The sequence below is a fragment of the Loxodonta africana genome, chromosome 6 (genome assembly GCF_030014295.1).
Source record: "Loxodonta africana isolate mLoxAfr1 chromosome 6, mLoxAfr1.hap2, whole genome shotgun sequence".
NCBI classification, from domain to species: domain Eukaryota; kingdom Metazoa; phylum Chordata; class Mammalia; order Proboscidea; family Elephantidae; genus Loxodonta; species Loxodonta africana.
Genome location: NC_087347.1, coordinates 32,396,182 through 32,416,533, shown reverse-complemented (window position 1 = coordinate 32,416,533; position 20,352 = coordinate 32,396,182). Strand labels below are relative to the sequence as shown.

Sequence of the window (20,352 nt, the reverse complement as noted above, 5' to 3'; positions counted from 1 at the left end):
AAAATACATTTGCCTATTTTAGATTATTTCATATTATAGGGTTGCCATGAGTCAGAATTGACTCGACGGCAGTGGGTTTGGTTGGTTTGGATTAGTAGGCTCATAGAATTATTTGCATTTTTGTTATTGACATTTCACACAGCATAATATTTTCAAGGTTCATCGTGTTATAGCATGTATCAGCACTTCACGTCGCTTTATGACAGAGTAATGCTCCATTATATGTATGTACCTAACTTTGTTTATCCATTCATCAGCTGATGAATATTTAGGTTGCTTCCATCTTTTGGCTGTTGTGAATACTGCTGCAGTGAACACTGATGTGCATATATCTGTTTATGCTCCTGTTTTCAATTTATGGGATACATACCTAAGAGTGAAATTGCTGGATTGTATGGTAATTCTGTGTTTAACTTTTTGAGGAACCTCCAAACTGTTTTCCACAGTGGCTGTACCATTTTACAGTCCTACCAGCAATGGGGGAGAGTTCCAACTTCTCTCCATCCTTGCCAACAACAATTTTTGAGGGTTTTTTGTTTTTGTTTTTGTTTTTTTGGTCACAGTCATCTTAGTGGGGGTGAAGTGATATTTCCTTTTGGTTTTGATTTGCATTTCTCTAATTACTAATAATGTTGAACATCTTTTTATGTACTTTTCCACCATTTGTATTTTTTTTTTTCCCCTTTGGTGAAATGACTATTCAAGGCCTCTGCCTATTTTTTAATTGGGTTGTTTGTCTTTTTGTTGCTAAGTTGTAGGAATTCTTTATATATTCTGAATATTAATCCCTTATCAGATACATAGTTCCAATTTTTTTTTCCCCAATATGTAGTTTGCCTCTTCACTTTGTCGATGAAGTCCTTTCATGAACAAAAGTCATCTTGTCTTTTATTGCTCGTGCTTTTGGCATCATAACTAATAAACCATTGTTAAATACCAAGCTTTTATCCCTCTGTTTTCTTCTAAGAGTTTTATGGTTTTAGTTTTCACATTTAGTTTGTTGATTCATTTGGAGTTGATTTTTGTATTGGTATGAGATATGGTCCAGCTTTATGATTTCATGTGTGGCAACCTAGCACCATTTATTGAAGAGATTTTTCTTTCCCCATCATTGTCTATTAGAAATGTGTCAGATCCAAACTAGAGTTACACTGTGGAAAAAAACTTTATAGAAACTGAGAAGCTAATCACTCTGTTGCAAACTACCCATCATAGTGTCTCTGAGAGGTCACTTTAAAAGGTACGTTATTTGGAAGTTTTAAAACAACTGTGAAATTTTATAAGATGAACCACTGTCTTTACATTGAACTTGAATGGTGAAAACAACAAAAGCAGTACCTCACAGAGATGGAAGCAGGAGGTATTCTCATTTCCTTTCTTCTTTAAATCCTCCTGTCCCACAATTCTTGCATTCTATGGGATCCAATTTTCCCTTTTAAAAACAAATATATTTAAAGTCCTACAAACTATATTGAAATGAATCCTATTGAATGTGGCATCCTCACATGTCACTTCTTCGTCTGATCCATAACCTTTCCAAACACTGATCCTTCTTGTCCTCCTCACCTGCCCCATGCTTCTTTTCCAGCTTCTCCTTCCACTCCACTCCAACTGCTGGAGCTGAGACAGCATGGTTTGCACCTGCAGCAGCAGCCAGTCTGTACTTTAGATGATTTAAAAAGAGAACAATAAGTGATGGAATAGTGCCTTACCTAGAGACGGCAATGGGGAAATTCCAAAGCCTTCTCTTACTGAGAAATGCACTGAACAGTAACAATAAATGACAAAGTGTATGTAAGCATTGTTGGTGTTCACCAGGGTGGGAGTCAGTACCATTTTAATGGGAATGTTTTGAAGATTCACGGAGTGGTTTTTCTTGTTTCACCACTGGTATGTAGTGGGTGGGACCAAGCTTGCCACACATTTTGCTATAAAGAGGTCAGCTTGCCCCATGAAAACTTGTCTTGTGTCCCACATGACTTTCAAATGATCCTATGGATACTCATAAAGTTGAAAGGAAAATTCTGTTTATAATCCTTTTAAAAATTTATTTTTAACCTAGAACCAAACCTCAGTTTAAAATAAATATTGTTTACAAAGTTTTAATATATGCTGTTTTTTCAGGAATGCAAGTACTCCGTAAATCAAAAAGAATATTTTACTAAAATTTTATCAGAACTTTACCAAGAGTTTTTTTTTTTTTTTTTTTGTGCCACTGCAGAATATTTCCTCACTGGCAGCAAAGCCACTTGAATTTGAGTGGCCTGCACAGCATACAGTAACAGTTTGCATTTATGTCCGTCCCAACCATGTCTTCTACATATACGTGTGAGCCTCTGACTCCTTCCTAGGTCTCCTAAGCATAGGTGGACCTAAGCATTTATATTTGGAAGGACACATTTTGTTATAAATTACTTACTTAGTATATCTTTTTATATTGCCGCTAGGCCAATATACTGATTTTCAGAATTATTTTTATTACTATTAATTTTATTTGATGAAACTTTAAATATATAAAGTTTATATATATGTGTGTATGTATGTATATATATACACACACAAATACATATATATTTAAAGGGACCATTGTTTCTCATAGAATTAAGAATGACTATATGAAGTTAGACAAGTACCAACTAATAGTTAAAAAATAATTAAAATAAGTTATTTAGCTAAACAGTGATAATTACATTAGTTTGAAGTCAAGATTTTGGGGAATAATTGACACAGTCGTATTCATTGGTTGATACTTCTGTCATGTATAAATGGTGCTATATTCAAATGATAACAAAGGCATATAAAAGTTGATCTTATAATACAGATACCTAATAGGCAGGAATATAAGCCATCCTGATCACTTTCAGTGGTGCTGACCAGTCATGTAATGAAAATGGATGGCATCTGAATAAGAAAACAATTATGTGGCTATCTGAAGGAGGGTGACCATACCCAAAGAATGAACAAAACACTTCAAGCAAAACTAACAGCAACATAATGAGCTAAGAAGTGACAGGGAGAAGTACAAGCAGATCATGTTGACTTGAAGCAAGCAGAGTCTGAGCTGCTTCAGTGGTTCGTTTAAACAGAAGAGTATGCTCAGCATGAAACTAAGAGACAGCCTCCAGAGAATGACACCCTGCAGGTAACAGCTGCTAACACCCAAAGGACAGAGAGTATAGAAGGTATATTTATTTATTCATGCATTTTGTGAAAAAGTGATTACCTGTCATGAATCAGCCTTTTCAGTCCCACTCGTATGATCAGGAAGCATCAAGGTCAATAGGCTAATCACAGTGCAAAAGATATTGTCACATATATGTGATTTAATAGGAGCCCTGGTGGTGCAAATGTTAAAGTGCACAGCTATTAACTGAAAGGTTAGCTGTTTGAACCCACTGGCGGCTCCATGGGAGAAAGATGTGGCAGTCTGCTTCTATAAAGATTTACAACCTTGGAAACCCTATGGGGCAAAGTTACTCTGCCCTATAGGATTGCTAGAAGTCGGAATCCACTCTATGGCAGTGGGTTGGTTTATATGATTTAATGGAAAAGCTGAAGTCATTTTAACAGGAGTACTTTAAATATGTCACTTGCATAAGTATAAATAATTTGCTGATTAAGGTTGTTCTTAAGAAAAAATATATTCAAAACTAAACACCCTAAGGCAAAATTTTAATGGCACTGCCCCAGAGCCGTACTATATTCAGTCTCAATTTCTGTTCTGGATCTGTACCCAATTTAAGGCCAGTTCCAGGTCCTGGCCAAAATACAGGGAATGTCAACCTTTAAGTGCAAGAAACTGATGTTATAATTATGTGTTGCTTTTTTGAGGAGCCCTGGTAAAGTGGTGGTTAAGTGCTCAACTGCTAACTGAAAAGTCAACGGGTTGGAACCCACCAGTTGCTCCGCAAGAGAAATATGTGGTAGTCTACTTCTGTAGAGACTTATAGCCTTAGAAACCCTTTGGGGCCGTTCTACTCTGTCCTGTAGGGTCACTATGAGTTGGAATTGACTCTACAGCAATGAGTTTATGTTGCTTCTCAAAAAAAATATGCTTCATAGGAAAACAATGTTTTCTCAAATAAAATTCATAATTTGTTTAAGAAAATTATTGAATCCAAAGACAAAGTCTAGTAAAAAATAATAGGAAGTGTCTTTAAAAAGAAAGAAACAAAACAAAACTGGTAGTTTTAAATTCTTAACGTGAGTAATTGGATTTGTCATATGTGAATCTACCAAGGAATAAAACAGAGGTCGTAAAATGTAAAGATGTGCTAGGACATATTTATAACCTCATAAAACAAACTGGCACTTTAATATCCTAAGCTGGCCACTTTGCTGTATTTGTCTGTGGCTCTTCACAACAAAGTTCTGCCCCTGACTTGAACACGGCACATATGAGAGGTAAAAAGCACATCCTGGATAGAAGATAAAAATGTCGCTCTGCTTATGATCCTCCTCTTTAGGATGATGACGTTCCATCAGCACTATGAGGTGATGAAATATCTTTATAATAATCTGCAGAATTCTGCAGAACCTTTCAAGTAATACACTCAGTTCTTAACGAATCAATTTGTGATGCAAAGACTTCTGGTGGAAGTTTCAAAAAGCATGATATGATGTTATAAATATGAAGCTTGATTTTTTTTTTTCTAAACTTGGTTTAATATGTTTTTACAGATGATAGTTTTCTTTAAAAGTGTTAATTAGTTGGTGTTTGTGAGATTTTATGGGAAGGAGGCGTGAGTGGCTATTGTGGTGGCAATAAAGTGCAGAGAGCCCTAATATAATTCATAGTTATGACGGTGAGGAACACATACCAGGTGACATATTGTAATGGAGTAGTAAATGAATGACCAACTAAAGATGAACATCAGTTTTAAAATAAAAGGTAGAGGCTCTTCAATAGATGAAATGGAGATGAAAAAACATTCTTAAAAGACTCTTAAAAATCTGCTATATCATATCCTTTCTCTGACGTTTGGTTGTTTCTGGTCAACAGAATGATCAGTTTCATTAGTCACAGATTAAATATTCGATCGAGTTAGAAGTCATATATCTTGCAGTCTAGCTATCAGTTAGGTATTTCAGAGAGAGAAAATAATTTTCCTTAGGATTTTTTAGAAAATTAGGGACAAGAGAAAATAATTTCTCTTATTACTCTTAAAGCTTCTGTTTCCACTGGCTGGCTGGAGACAGATCTGACTGATTTACTCACGTAGTCATGACTGCTTTGTTAAGTGCCCTCTATTCTGGATTCTGCTCTCTGTATTACTGTTAACAATGTAAGGAGGACAAAAACATATCAATGGAGCAAAATTACCTCCAAAGTAAGAACTGATCCAAACACAATCAATTTAACCATATAATTTAATCGCCATTACAGGGTCTTGCATGACCCTGAATATTTACTTTTCTACATCCCTACTACCCTATTTGTCTCTTTTCTGATATGGACTAAGATCTATGCATTTAGAATAAGCTCTCTTGGAGAAAGAATAAAGACAGGGCTTCATTATGGTTTTTATATGGCATTTATTGTATTTAAAAGGTAAATATTAAAAACATACTCTAATGAAATGGTAGCAAGAGGAATGGGAGGCAGGATGTTATTTGAAAGGAAACCTGTATGTGCATCCTTTTCATTTTATTAGCATGGATTAATTTACTAAATTAGTTAGTTGCTCATTGAATTCTGACCTAAGAATTATGAGGCAGAGAAGCCACTAAGTTTAAATATGTGTTAGAATCAGCAGGAAAAAATATTTGGGGCATTAGTGAGCAGCGTGGACTATTGTCAGGTGGATTTCCATGGAGGAAGAGGCTGGGGAAGCCTAAAGGAAGCATAAGAGTGTCAGCAAAAGTAGATCCAGAGTTTGAGGAGCCCATGGCCTCCCATATGGCAGCAGAGAAAAGATGATTTCACACTTTCTAACTCCCCTCTGTCCCTAACATAAACAACATAAGTGGAATTTCTTTTATTTGTATGATGAGTACATTTATGATCACCACATATGAATCTCTACCTATAACTTTAGGTGTGCAAGAAAAATAATACATTAATACTACATATTTTTTTTTTTTTTTTTACATATTACAATTTCTAGAAGTCAAGTTAATTTAGATGTGATTCTTTGTCTCATAAGTCTAACTAGAAATTCCCACCATAGTCATTCTTGGGGAAGTTCTTCCTAGAATTGTGCCAAGGTTCTGGGGACTTACTCAACACCAAACATTATGTACCTTCCCTGGTCACTGATTATCTGCCCAAGGCTGAGATGCTCAATATTCCCAGCTTTATGGCGTTGTCTATTACTTTGATATCTCACGTGGGATTTGAGCATCTTTGGGCAGAGGGAGAGCCTTGGGTCTCAGACTCATGCTCTCCTGCATTCTATGAGACTGTGCTCTGAGGTCTGGCCACCTCATCAGGGCACTGCCATGGAGTGATACTAAATTATTTCCTGCTCACAGAGCCTGACAGGCATCTGTAATCCCTTTCCACTCCAAGGGAAGGCACTCACTACTTTTCATTGTCCTTAAATCTTCCCGGCTGCCTCTCCTTCCCTTTGGCGATAACTAGCATGAGCTTAGCTCTACAAAAGATGAGAAACACATTTGAATCCAAGTAGTTTCTATTCTCCATCCATTCAACATTCCAGAGGAAAGGAATCACAAAGGCTGTCTCTCTGCATAAAATGAGGGTTTAGGGGAGATCTCTAGGAAAATAAATACAAATTATTAATTCACTAAATTATACTGCAACTGAAGAATGGCCTCATACATTGATATCATCAGGTACACTGATGAAAAGGAATTCATTCCATAATAGAATTAAAAAAGAGAGTTTTAGTGAAAAGGTCTGACAAAAAGTTTAGTCTGATTTGTGCATTATTCATTTACGTATTTCAAAGACATGACAATTATATCTTATTTAACACCTTATATTTGATGTTTTTATTGAAAATAATAAAATTATACAAAATCAGGTCCATTTGGAAAATGCAGAAGGTTGGATTATATTATGGATTGAATTGTGTCTCCCCAGAAGATATTTTGAAGTTCTAATCCCAGTACCTGTGAATGTGACCCTGTTTGGAAACAGGGTCTTTGAAGGTATTATCAGTTAGGTTCCCATAAGCTAATACTGGAGTAGGGTGGGAAGTAATTTTATATAATTAGTATCCTTATAAAAGAGTAGAAGATACACAGAGACAGAAAAAGGGTACCACGTGATGCTGCACCTACAAGCCAAGGAATGCCTGGAGCTACCAGAAGCTGGGAGAGAGGCACTGGAACAGATTCTTCCTAAAAACCCCAGGAAGAATGAACATGACCAACCCTCTGACAATATTCTGTTTTTATAAGCCAGCAGTTTGTGATATTTTATGATGACAGCCCTAGGAAACTGAAGTATTCAGAGTAAACAGATACTGAATTAACGAAGGTATACCTCAACTATTGAGTCACAGGTATTTACAATGAGAGAATAAAATAATAAGGAAGCTCTCCTACCTATGCTGTTCCCAAGCTATTGCCCTTTCAGTCTGTCTGCATTTGTCTTATATTTTATATGTTTTATATTCTTTTTTGGTGAGGTCCAGAAAGATAGAGGACAGCCTTTGAGTAAACAGAAAAGTTGGACTAATGGAAAAAAAAATAAACTGTGTTTAAATTTTGTTTACTATTCCCAGTATTTTCATTTGTAGTAAGTATATTCATCAAGAAATGGACCCTGTTTGGAATTCAAGCTGGGTTTGATTTTATTCCTTCTGTAGTTTCACATCACCTCAGTCCTGTTCTGCCAATGACCCCCAACATTCTCCCTTGCCTTCGTTGCTAAGGACTTACTTAATAAAAGAGTAAGAAGAGAAGAAACTAGTAAGACACAAAGAAGGACAAATGAACAAGAGGGTACAGATGGTTCCGTATTTGCCCTTAGGTGTTAGAAATGAGTCTTTGTGTGAACTATTCCTATAAGAATTTGCTTTTTCAACTCAGAAGGAATAGAAGGGTTAGGCATACATAGCACAAAGAGGGAGATATTGGGGAAATAAGTTCCCAAAAACAAATTTCTCATTTCACTATCAAGTATAAAGTCACTCCAGAGAGTCCATAGTAGCAACTGGAGAAATAAAGTTGAGAGGAACATTGTGCGCTAGAACCGTTGTGGCAGAACTGAAAGTCGCCTGATATCCTTAAAATATTTCCTCACGTTTTCCATATTAATGGCTCTTTCCTCATTCGAACATTTAAAAAATGATCACTTGTGGTGACATTGTTAAGTAACATAATGGAGAAGTGGGAGCCTCAGGTTGATCCCATCAAGGAAGGTAACATAGAGTTTATCAATCTAATATTTTTTAGGAGTTTTCATTCCTAAGAGAGAGCTTGTGAATTAAAGTCAAACATTTAAATTAACTAAATTCTACTTTCAGATGAGGAAATGAAAACTAAAATAATGGCAATTTCTACAGTTCCTTCGGGAGGAAGTAATTCTTGGATCATTTGTGTTGATAATATAACTGTCCTCTTTTAGGGTAGTAGAAATCATATAAAAACTAGTAAATTATTTTTAAACAACAACTTCATTATTTTAAGATAGTTTTCAAAGGAAAGGATATTGGATTGAGGGTTGAGTATTGGGAAGTAATGATGTCCATTCACGGATCATCAAAATTTTGCAGATTCATCAATAATAACAAACATGTACTGAGTACCTAGACCAAATCAACTATGCGTTACTGTCATGGGGAACTTGACAGCCAAGGCCAGTCCCCTCACGGAGCATATAATTCTATGCAGGGCTGGTGGATATGAGAGAATACAAGACCATAAATAAATAATGAAGCAAATTCCATCTAGCAATTGGTGCCCTGAAGGAAATAAACAAGCTGATGTGACAAAGTGCTAGATGTTGTGGGAACATTCAACTTTCCACCTTCTTATGGTCAAGAGGCAGTGAGCTTTGAGTTGAAAGCTTTGAGCATGAAGAAACAGCTGCGTTGAAAGCTCTTTTCTCCAACAATGAAGTCTTGACTGCAGAGCACAAATTTCAAGATAATCTAAGGAATATTTCCACTCATTCCAGCCCTGCTTTCATTCATTTCTGCCACACTTGCTAAACTCCCTACTCTACCGGAGCCCAGTTGCTGAGGCTGGAAAACTTTCCCTTTATCTCTTTAACTCGTGATCTCTGGTTTCTGTCTAAGAGCTCTCATTAAGTTGACTGAGAAATAAAAAATATCTAACGTATCAGGGTGACTACATGTTAAACATATTATATTTAATATTTGGTAGAAGGAAGTTTGAATAAAATATTTCAGAAGTGGTTTTTGGATTTAAAATATTTAGTGTTACTAGACCAATGGAACAATGGAACAGAACGGAGAACTCAGGTGTAAATCCATCCATCTATGCGCAACTGATATCTGACAAAGGGCCAAAGTCCATTAAATGGGGAAAGACAGTCTTTCAACAAATGGTGCTGGCATGACTGGATGTCCATCTGTAAAAAAATGAAACAAGGTCTATACCTGACATCATACACAAAAACTAACTCAAAATGTATCAAAAGATCTAAATATAAAATCTAAAAAGATAAAGAAAATGGGAGAAAAATAGGGATAATATTAGGAGCCTTAATACATGGCATAAATAGTACTCAAACAATAACTAACAACGCACAAACACCAGAAAAGAAAGTGGATAACAGGGATCTCCTAAAAATTAAATGCTTATGCTTATCAAAAGACTTCACCAAAAGAGTAAAAAGAGAACCTAAAGACTAGAAAAAAAATTTTGGCTACGACTTATCAAACAAGAGTCTAATCTCTAAAATCTACAAAATACTTCAACACCCCAATAACAGACAAATAATCCAATTAAAAATGGGCAAAGGACATGAACAGATACTTCACCAAAGAAGACATTCAGGCTACTAACAAACATGAGGAGATGCTTGCAATCATTATCCATTGGAGAAATGCAAACCAAAACTACAGTGAGATACCATTTTACCCCAACAATACTGGCAGTAATCAAAAAGAAAAAAAAAATAACAAATAACAAATAATGGAAATGTTGCAGGAAGATTGGAACTATTATGCATTGCTGGTGGGAATATAAAATGCTATAAATACTATGAAAAATGATATGTTGTTAGTTGCCTTCGAGTCGGTTCTGACTCATAGCAACCCTGATAGATTAGATTTGAGGTTCCATCTTTCTTTTACATGAACAGAATCTTCATGTTAGAAAGCCATGCTGTTTTTTCAATGATTTGTTATCAGCTAAATAATCACAGAAGAGAAGTGGACGCAACCTTTTAACTGAATCCTCGTGCCTTGAAACTAATTGTGAAAGACATTATCAAGAAACAAATTTACTTGCTCCAATTTTAGGAAATGTGGGCATTAAATTATAATTCTTTCTTTCTAGTAGATTGTACTCAATTTGGCTCACCAGGGATATCCATGGAGATATTGTATTCAACACACAGCCTTTCCAGTATTCAATCTCTGCCTTCATCTTTGATGATGATGATGTGTTGTTGTTGTTAGGTGCCATCGAGTCGGTTCCGACTCATAGGGACTCTACACACAACAGAACGAAACACTGCCTGGTCCTGCGCCATCCTTACAATTGTTGTTATGCTTGAGCTCATTGTTGCAGCCACTTTGTCAGTCCACCTCGTTGAGGGTCTTCCTCTTTTCTGCTGACCCTGTACTCTGCCAAGCATGATGTCCTTCTCCAGGGACTGATCCCTCCTGACAACATGTCCAAAGTATGTAAGACACAGTCTTGCCATCCTTGCTTCTAAGGAGCATTCTCGCCGCACTTCTTCCAAGACAGATTTGTTCGTTCTTTTGGCAGTCCATGCTATATTCAATATTCTTTGCCAGCACCACAATTCAAAGGCGTCAACTCTTCTTCGGTCTTCCTTATTCATTGTCCAGCTTTCACATGCATACGATGTGATTGAAAATACCATGGCTTGGGTCAGGTGCACCTTGATCTTCAGGGTGACATCTTTGCTCTTCAACACTTTGAAGAGACCCTTTGCAGCAGATTTACCCAATGCAATGCATCTTTTGATTTCTTGACTGCTGCTTCCATGGCTGTTGATTGTGTATCCAAGTAAAATGAAATCCTTGACAACTTCAATCTTTTCTCCATTTATCATGATGTTGTTCATTGGTCCAGTTGTGAGGATTTTTGTTTTCTTTATGCTGAGGTGTAATCCATACTGAAGGCTATGGTCTTTGATCTTCATTGGTAAGTGCTTCAAGTCCTCTTCACTTTCAGCAAGCAAGGTTGTGTCATCTGCATAATGCAGGTTGTTAATGAGTCTTCCTCCAATCCCAATGCCCCATTCTTCTTCATATAGTCCAGCTTCTCAGATTATTTGCTCAGCATACAGATTGAATAGGTATGGTGAAAGAATACAACCCTGACGCACACCTTTCCTGACTTTAAACCAATCAGTATCCCCTTGTTCTGTCCGAACAACCGCCTCTTGATCTATGTAAAGGTTCCTCATGAGCACAATTAAGTGTTCTGGAATTCCCATTCTTCCCAATGTTATCCATAATTTGTTATGATCCACACAGATGAATACCTTTGCATAGTCAATAAAACGCAGGTAAACATCCTTCTGGTATTCTCTGCTTTCAGCCAGGATCCATCTGACATCAGCAATGGTATGCCTTGTTCCACGTCCTCTTCTGAAACCGGCCTGAATTTTTGGCAGTTCCCTGTCAATATACTGCTGCAGCCATTTTTAAATGAACATCAGCAAAATTTTGCTTGCATGTTATATTAATGATATTGTTCTATAATTTCCACATTCGGTTGGATCACCTTTCTTGGGAATAGGCATAAATATGGATCTCTTCCAGTCAGTTGGCCAGGAAGCTGTCTTCCATATTTCTTGGCATAGAAGAGTGAGCACCTCTAGCGCTGTATCTGTTTGTTGAAGCATCTCAATTGATATTCCATCAATTCCTGGAGCCTCGTTTTTTGCCAATGCCTTCAGAACAGCTTGGACCTCTTTCTTCAGTACCATCGGTTCCTGATCATATGCCACCTCTTGAAATGGTTGAACATCGACTAATTCTTTTTGGTATAATGACTCTGTGTATTCCTTCCATCTTCTTTTGATACTTCCTGCATCGTTTAATATTTTCCCCATGGAACCTTCACTGTTGCAACTTGAGGCTTGAATTTTTTCTTTAGTTCTTTCATCTTGAGAAACGCTGAGCATGTTCTTCCCTTTTGGTTTTCTATCTTCAGCTCTTTGCACATGTCATTATAATACTTTTCTTTGTCTTCTCGAGGCACCCTTTGAAATCTTCTGTTCAGTTCTTTTAGTTCATGAATTCTTCCTTTTGCTTTAGCTGCTCGACGCTCAAGAGCAAGTTTCAGAGTCTCCTCTGACATTCTTTTTTTTTTTTTTTTTCCTGTCTTTTCAGTTACCTCTTGCCTTGTTCATGTATGAAAAATGATATGGCACCTCTGAAAAACTAGAAATACCATGCGATCTAGCAATCCCACTCCTAGGAATATATCCTAGAGAAATAACAGCCATCACAGGAGCTTTCATATGCATACCCATTTTCATCGCAGCATTATTCACAATAGCAAAAAGATGGAAACAACCTAAGTACCCATTGACAGAAGCATGGAGAAACCAGTTATGGTACATAAAATGGAATACTACACAATGATGAAGAACAATGATGAATCCTAAAAACATTTCACAACAGGGATGAATCTGGAGGGCATTATGTTGAATGAAATAAATCAGTCACAAAAGGACAAATATTGTATGAGACCACTATTGTAAGAAAAGATTTACAGGCAGAAAAAAAAAAAAAATTTAATGGCTAGGGTAGAGAGGGAGTAGTAGGGGAAATCACTAACTAGATAGTAGATAAGTATAAATTTTGGTGAAGGGAAAGACATGACACCATATAGGGGAAATCAGCATAGCTTGACCAAAGCAAAGGCATAGAAGTTTCCTAAATATACATTCAAACACCTTGAGGGATTGAATTGCTGAGGCTGGGGGCTGTGGACCATAGTTTCAGGGGACATCCAGGTCAATTGGAATAACATAGTTCATAAAGAAATGTTCTACATCCCACTTTGATGAGTAGAGTCTGGTGTCTTAAAAGTTTGTGATCAGCCATCTATTTGTCCCATTCCATCTGGAGTAAAGAAGAATGATGAAAATCAAAGACACAAGGAAAACGTTAGCCCAAAGGACCACATGAACCAGAGACTTCACTAACCTAAGCCCAGAAGAACTAGGTGGTGCTCGATTACCACCACCCTCTCCTCTGACAGAGATCACAAAAGAGAGTCCCAGGAAGAGTGGGAGAAAATGTAGAGAAAAATTCAAATTCATGACAAAAGACCAAACTTACTGGTCTGACAGAGACTGGAGGAACCCCTGAGACTCTGTTAACCTGGAACTGAAACCTCTCCCAAAGCCCACTTTTCAGACAAAGATTAGACTAGCCTATAAAACAAGAAATAACACACATGAGGAACATGCTTCTTAGTTCAATCAAATATATGAGACCAAATGGGCAACTCTTGTCCAAAAGCAAGACAAAAAGCCAGGAAGGGACAGGAACTGGAGCAATGGACACAGAGAACCCAAGGTATAAAAGAGGAGAATGCTGTCACATTGTGGGGATTACAACCAATATCACAAAACAATATGTGTATAAATTTTTGAATGAAAAATTAACTTGAGCTGTAAACTTTTACTAAAACACAATAAAATTTTTAAAAAGCTATGTAAAATATTTAATGTTAAGTCTCTTGATCAACTTAGAGTTACATAAGTTGATCAAAAAATTACCTTTAAAGCTAATCAATTTTCCTTTATGTTTAAAGCTTTTTCAAAGAAAAAAAAATGAAATTCTTAAAAAGCCCTGGTGTCATTTTTTACATATGAAAAAAGCCCATAAATGGCTACTTGATGATTTTAAATCATAGAACTTTTAGAAGCTAAAGTTCTTGTAAAAACTGATCTTATAACTGCAGAACATAAAAAAAAGCAGCACTGTAAGATTGAAACTTAGGAGTTTCACCCCTTTTCTTACTCAGGTCTGAGGTTCAGGTGCATGAAGGATTGGCTTTCATTGTTCTGCCTCATAAGACACAGGTCCTAAAGCATAAGTAACCATTTTATTTAGTGTGTTAACTATCAGAAATCCAGACCATGAGGATCAACCCTGCAATGTGACATTTCATTTCTAGCTCTTTCTGCATTTTATAGTAATATCTAGGGAAAATTATATTTTAAACCAAATTAAATTATGCAATAGATAGAAAATGGCCTGAAAGTTGCTGATGGCAGGAAACAAACCTATGCCTCTGAAAGGAAAAGAAGAGTTCTTTATCACCAAAGAAATAGTTTTCTGTTATATCTTTAAGAAGGCGCTGACATTAATTATCACATTCATTCTCTTATGAGTCAAATTAACTTGATTAAAAAAAGAAAAGAAAAAATACTGAAATAAAATAAGGGAGACAAAGGAAACTCAAACACATGCAAAGTATGATCAGAAGATGATAAGTGAGATTTTTTAGAAATCTTCAAGTAATTCATATAGATTTGAAAGATGAAACAATTCTGGTTAAATGAAAGATATTAGGCATCAGAAGTGGTAGGTTTGCAAACTCACTCTTGGAAAAATAAAAATCCTTATTAGTGGTATTTGTCAATTACCATGGTGTAAATATTCCCACCTTGACCAATCTCAAGCTACTAATGTGAACTTAATGAATGTGGACTTGGAAAAGGATGTGCACAGTTTTCTCTTCTGAGCCAGCAAAGTTGACTTCAGCTCACCACTATTTCAGACTATATTACATTTGTTTAACCTAAATTTAAAAATGTTTCTAATCCATAAAAGTTGGTTTATCTGGCACTGTGGAAAATGGGTTAACGTAAATTACTTTTCTGGATGATAGATATTTTACTGATAAGCTCTAAAATATTTTACATATTAAGCATTTTAAAAGAAAATCTCAGTCAAATGTGTATATTTCTGCCTGAAGAACATAGTTTCATCAATTGTTGATGACCCAGGGTCCTCGGTTGACGTTAATAGCATGCTGTACAGTGAGGAAGGCAGTATATGCAGTGGTTAAAAGTACATCTTTTTAAGCCAACTGTTTTATCTAAAATCCTGCCTCTAACTAAAATTGCCTAAGTGATCTTAAGCAGCTTACATAAACTGTCTATACTTCAGTTTCTTTAACTATAAACTGGGGAAATTTTTTAAATTATTTCACAGTGTTGTTGTGAATATTGCAGTAGTTAAAAAAAAAAAAAAAAACCCAAACCCATTGCCCTTGAGTCAAATCCAACTCATAGTGACCCTATAGTTATGTATATTGGTTAGGACAGTAAGCCCTCAGTAAATGTTAATATATATATATATTTTAAAAATGTAGAGGCTGCTAAGGTATAGGTAGTTATTTCCTTTTGCCTTTATTACTTTGCCTTGGGTTACCTTTTCCTTTAAATATTTGGCCTTTTTATTTTATTTATTTATTTTTGTTTCCCAGTTACTGCCAAACTTCCACTGTATCTCAGTAATATCACTGTGCACAACGTCAGTCTCTTAGTCTCCCCTCTGTACCCAACACTGTTGCAAAAACAGTTGGATTGAAAATTTAAGAAAAATGAAAAAGAACTTGAAGGTATTCTGAGTAAATTCTTAGCTCTATTGTGGTAACATTATTTACTCACCTCTTCTATTCCCAAGATACTGGCTGTGTTCCAGATATTCAGAGTTGCCAGAAATCTGTCCTTTAGATAAATGAAGTTTTAGGACCATCTGGGGGCAGTGTTCAGCCTGTATGTTCATTGCTAAGGTTTTGCCCAAGATCTTTCCTTGTATAGGAGCCGTGGCCTATTCCTGATTCTTCCCAGAGGAGATGCTCTGGTCATGTGATTACCACACAGATTATGATGACTTTTACTATAGCACTTGTGGAAGACTCTGATAACGTGTATTTAGGTACCAACCCTCCCCCTCCCCCAGTTAAGTATTCAACTTTATTCCAAAGTCACAAAGAGAGAAACTGTTGCATGATGAAGTAATTGTATTATTTTTGGTAATATAAAACAAAGAAAAGGCTTTCATTTCAATAAGGTTCTTACTTTTGAAGTAAGAATTTGGATGTCACGAACTTTGCATTGCTGAGATACAAAATCCCAATGGTTGTTATAATAGCTTAATGGTAGACAAGCAAGTGGGGGAAATACCTCGTTGAAATTGGATGTCATGAATGGCACTATGGGAATTTAACTAAATTTCACTTACTCTCATGCTGTGTTATTAGATCCAGGTATTGCATAAAGAATTTTCATTTCAGATAACCTCCATAATAAATTATATCATTGTATTTTGACTCAATTATATAAATACTATTTAAAATCCATGACTTACTAAGAGCTAATAAGGTAATGCATTCCATTATTCCTTTTTAAAACAAGGATTTCTCTTTTTGGGGGGGGGGAGTTTCCTTCATATTCGCTCAAAAAATGTCTTGTTGCTGCATTCCTGTAAATGTTCCATAATTCCATTAACCACATTTTGTTGACCATGTATTCACCTGAGCTTTTAAAGATGCAATTTCATATCCGATATTAATAGTGTTAAACAAAACAAATAAACCAAAAGAAATAAAAACCCTAAAAGTTTATGTATGCCTCACAAAGGAAAACTATGTGTTAAAACTGTGCCTCCTTATGAGTTACCATATATATGGAAATACAGTTTAAATGAAAATGTATCTGAGCTAGAAGAGCAGATAACTTTGTTTTACAGGGAGCTGAAAGTTTAGAGAAATATCAGTCATTCAGTTACCACAGTGATAGATTAAATCAAGGGAGCAAAGAAAGAGAATAGGAGAAACGAGGGGAAAAAGAAGAAAAGCAGGAGGTAAGTTAAATAAGAGCTATTGCTTGTGAACTCACTTCTTCCTACAGATTGACAGGAAAACAACAGACAGGGAAACAGAGAGAAAATTGCATGAGGCTTCAGTGTTTATGTTTTTGATGGAAATGTACAAATCATTTCAATCCCTTGCAGTGTTGTCATGCTCCATCCCTTTAGTCCATTTTCACCTTGCAAAAGAATTCTGAATGGGCCTTCCTTCTCTGGCAGCTGATTAATCTCTCAACAAGTCTGCTCTTGAAGCCTGCCTGCCTGGAATGCCCCACACCTTAAGCCAGTGACTCGTGAGCAGATTTCTTTCCTCACTGAGCAGTTTTTTCTCCCCTGGGTTTAAGCTATGTAAAGACCCAGCTTTTCCTCTTCATTTGGGAAAATATGTCAGCTGTAACATGTCATTGAGCAATGGCTCTCTCCACCCCACTACTATAAATTAATATACCCCCAGATAAGTGAATTGACTTTTAATGACAACAAACAAAGCCTGAATATAAATTATGAATGTGTACAGTATCTTACCAATAGTATAGTGTCTCTGCTGAAACGTTTTTAACAGGGTAAGGGGGAGGGAGAAAACTTAAAGGCACTTTTCTTAGTACTTTTCCACTCCTAGCTCTTCTCCGTCTACCAGGATCTGGGTTTATAAAAACTTCAAAAGCCTTTTGTTGGGAACTTCCTTGGCAATGCAAGGCATCCACACATCTGCACTGATCCACCTGATCCTCGCCAGGTGTAGTCCAATGGGGAAAAATGGAACACAGGGCAGGCAGTCGGAGCTTTCCAATTTTAGCTCTTGCTTGTACTATCATAGTAAGTAGTTAAAGAATTTTCTGTTACTCCCATCTTGGCTTGTCTTTATTGGTTACTCTGACATCTGGGAGCTCAAATCAGCTCTCTCCGCCTCAGCTCAACTGCTGACAAAATATAAGGACCTTAAACCCATTGCCATGGAGTCGATTTCAACTCATAGCAACCTCATAAGACAGAGTAGAACTGCTCCATAGTGTTTCCATATCTTTCTCTTGTGGAGCAGCTGATGGGTTGGAACTGCCAACCTTTTGGCTGGCAGCTGAGTGCTTAACTACTGTGCCACCAGGTCTCCTTACAAGGACCTTAAAACAATATAATTCCATTTGTGCCATCATGTTTTGTGCTGAGGAGCCCTGGGCACGCAGTGGCTGAGTGCTCTGCTGCTAACCAAAAGGTTAGTGGTTCAAATCCATCAGCTGTTCCGCAGGAGAAAGAGGTGGCAGTCTGCTCCCATAAAGATTTACAGCCTTGGAGACCCTTTGGGGCAGTTCTACTCTGTCTCATATGTTGCTATGAATTGGAATCTACTTGACCACAGTGGGTTATGGGTTTTGTGCTCTTGTTATCTTGTATTTTACATCTACAAACTTAATGCACCATTCAATACAATATTACTGTTTTTTTACTTTAAACAGTCAATTATCTTTTACAAAATTAAGAAAAAGGTATTTACATATAATCATATATTTGTAATTTCCAATTCTTTTATGTATACCCTTGTTTTCATCTGGTGTTATCTCTATTCATCCTGAACAACTTCATTTCAGCGTTTCTTGTAGTAATGAACTGCTGGTGATGAATTTCCTTGGCTTTAGTTTATATACAAATATATTCATTTCATCCTCATTACTGAAGTTATTTTTGGCTAAATATTGAATTTTCAGCCTTTTAGAATGTTGTTCTAGTATATTCTGTCTTCAAAAATGCCAAATAGTAATATTTAAGTAGGGAGAAACAAACTTCGTTCCTTACAGTTCTTAGGAGCCGTGCTCAAGATGATTTTTCCCTTTCCCTTTTACATGTACAACCTCAGTCAAAGAAACTTAGAATGCTAGAGCTGGACAGGATCTTTTAGTGCACCAAACTGAATAGTCTTTCACACAAAAAGAAAGCTAATTGCCGGAGAGATTAAACAACTTCTCTATGATTATCATGCTAGTTCTTGTCAAGGTTAGAACTGGAACCCAGTCTCCTGGGTCTCATTTAAGTTTTCCCACTACACCATACCATCACATGTGACATGGCTCAAGACAAGGAGGAACCAGTTACTCAGAGATTGACTAGTTATCAGATTATAACCAAAAACTAGTTGTTGTGGAGTCAGCTCTCACTTCTGGTGATACCATGTGTTTCAGAGTAGAACTACACTCCATAGGGTTTTCCGTGGCTGATTTTTTGGAAGTGGATCACTAGACCTTTCTTCCCATGGTACCTCTGGGTGGATTCCAACCTCCAACCTCTCAGTTAGCAGCTGAGCATATTAATTTTGCAACACCCAGGGACTTCTATCAGATTATAGGTGTATTTATCTTGACTCTTATGTCCTCAGCACTTACTAGTTATCCCACTTCTACTCCTTCTCTCTTTTTAAAATAGGTTTACAAATAAAGGGAATTAGAAGCAATCAATCATGACAAGTGAGGAGAGTTGCTACTTTATGTATAGCCCATTTCATTAAAAAACAGCACTTTCAGCTGAGGGCTGTGGAGACCATGGTCTCTGGGGACATCTAGCTCAATTGGCATAATAGTTCATAAAGAAAATCTTCTACATTCTACTTTGGTGAATAGTGTCTGGCGTCTTAAAAACTTGTGAGCAGCCATCTAAGATACTCCACGGTGTCACCCTGTCTGAAGCAAAGAAGAATGAAGAAAACTAAAGACACAAGGAAAAGATTAGTCCAAAGGACTAAAGGGCCACAACTACCACAGCCTCCATCAGACTGAGTACAGAACAACTAGATGGTGCCTGGCTACCACCACCAACTGCTCTGACAGAAATCACAATAGAGGGTCCCGACAGAGCTGGAGAAAGATGTAGAACAGAATTCTAACTCACAAAAAAAGACCAAACTTACTGACCTGACAGACTGGAGAAACCCCGAGAGTATGGCCCCTGGACACCCTTTTAGCTCAGTAATGAAATCACTCCTGAGGTTCACCATTCAGCCAAAGATTAGACAGGCCCATAAAACAAAATGAGACTAAATGGGCACACCAGCCCAGGGGCAAGGATGAGAAAGCAGGAGGGGACAGGAAAGCAGGTGATGGGAAACCTAAGTTCAAGAAGGGGAGAGTGTTGACATGTTGTGGGGTTGGCAACCAGTGTCAGAAAACAATATACGTATTGTTTAATGAGAAGCTAGTTTGCTCTGTAAACCTTCATCTAACATACAATAAAAAATAAAAACATAAACATAAAACAGCCCTTTCATAAAATGCCAAAAGGCAAAGCTGTAGCTGTCTTCCTTTCACAGTCACTTCCAGTAGTTTAGAACAGTGGTTCTTCAAACGTTAGAATGCATCAGAATCACCGAGCTTGTTAAAAACATAGATTA

The 20,352-nt window shown here is 36.8% G+C and overlaps 1 protein-coding gene across 6 annotated transcripts in view; it reads left to right on the top strand.

Moving 5' to 3' along the window:
* LOC111747568 (sperm-associated antigen 16 protein-like) overlaps positions 1 to 20,352 on the top strand; it is an 803,762-nt gene that overhangs the window by 621,831 nt on the left and 161,579 nt on the right. The gene's annotated exons all lie outside the window — the stretch shown is intronic.